General features: G+C 37.9%; 1 non-coding gene across 1 annotated transcript; it reads left to right on the plus strand.

Annotated features, from left to right (window-relative positions):
- Positions 1-276: 276 nt before the first annotated feature.
- LOC114411029 lies at positions 277-383 on the plus strand. The gene has a single exon (XR_003666416.1). It is a non-coding gene; the product is annotated as a small nucleolar RNA R71 (small nucleolar RNA).
- Positions 384-1,482: the final 1,099 nt, after the last annotated feature.

Genomic DNA, 1,482 nt, shown 5'->3' on the forward strand with positions numbered 1-1,482 from the left:
TGGGTTACCAGGTTAACCAAGGCATCTAGTTTACCTTCAAGCTTCTTAGTCTCACCTGATGAAGATGAATTCGTGGCTACTTCATGCACTCCTCTAATGACAATAGCATCATTTCTGGCACTAAATTGTTGGGACTTGGAAGCCATCTTCTCAATTAAATTTCTGGCTTCAGCAGGGGTCATGTCTCCAAGGGCTTCACCACTGGCAGCATCTATCATACTTTTCTCCATGTTACTGAGTCCTTCATAAAAATAATGGAGGAGAAGCTGCTCAGAAATCTGGTGGTGAGGGTAACTGGCACATAGTTTCTTAAATCTCTCCCAATATTCATATAAGCTCTCTCCACTGAGTTGTTTAATGTCTGAAATATCCTTTCTGATGGTCGTGGTCCTGGAAGCAGGGAAAAAAATTTCTAAGAATACTCTCTTGAGGTCATCCCAGCTCGTGATGGACTGTGGAGCAAGGTAATAAAGCCAGTCCTTTGCCACTCCCTCTAAAGAATGAGGAAAGGCCTTAAGAAATATGTGATCCTCCTGGACATCTGGGGGTTTCATAGTGGAGCAGACAATATAGAATTCTTTCAGATGTTTGTGCGGGTCTTCACCTGCAAGGCCATGAAACTTTGGAAGCAAATGGATCAGTCCAGTTTTAAGAACATATGGGACATCCTCATCAGGGTATTGGATGCACAAGCTTTCGTAGGTGAAATCAGGTGCAGCCATTTCCCTTAGAGTCCTCTCACGGGGTGGAGGTTGTTCCATGTTCTCAGAATGTTCAAAATCAAAATGTTCAAAACAATAATGCTCAAAATCACCAATAACAGAATGTTCAGGATGCTCAAAAGGTACTAAATGATGTCTAACTAATCTATGAAATGTCCTATCTATCTCAAGATCAAAGGGTTGTAAGTCAGATGGATTGCCTCTAGTCATACACTATATTCAGCATGCACAACTAGTTGCCTTCTTATGCAAGTAACAGTGTAGGTTTGAACTACAGCTACCCTCAAATGATATCCAAATGACTTGAAATTTTGTGAGCAACCTTATAAAATGATAAGAAGATAGCACAAAAAATTTCAAATAGAAATTCAAAATCTAACTATAGAAGCTAAAAATGACAAGTTGAGAAAAATAAGAGAATAATACTTGGAAAATAAAAAACTTGACAAAATCGCAATTTTTGGAAGAAGGAAATTTTTTTCTATCCCAAATACATATATAATAATAGCGATTCTGATAACCGGAGCAAAAGTTATGGCCGTTTGAAGTTTTGACAAAAATCAAATTTGCTACTTTTTTGGAACTTTCAAATATGACCAAACTAAGGGCTCCAGCTATTTTTCCCACAAAATATGGATCAAAAGAAGTGACCACAAAAAACTTCAGCCAAAAATAACAACTATAGCTACCAAAACAAAAAATCCTAATTAATTCAGTAAGGGTGGTCTCTAAAATCTGTCGCTAAGGGATTTCCACTACT

This window comes from Glycine soja, chromosome 4 (assembly GCF_004193775.1).
Source record: "Glycine soja cultivar W05 chromosome 4, ASM419377v2, whole genome shotgun sequence".
NCBI lineage: Eukaryota > Viridiplantae > Streptophyta > Magnoliopsida > Fabales > Fabaceae > Glycine > Glycine soja.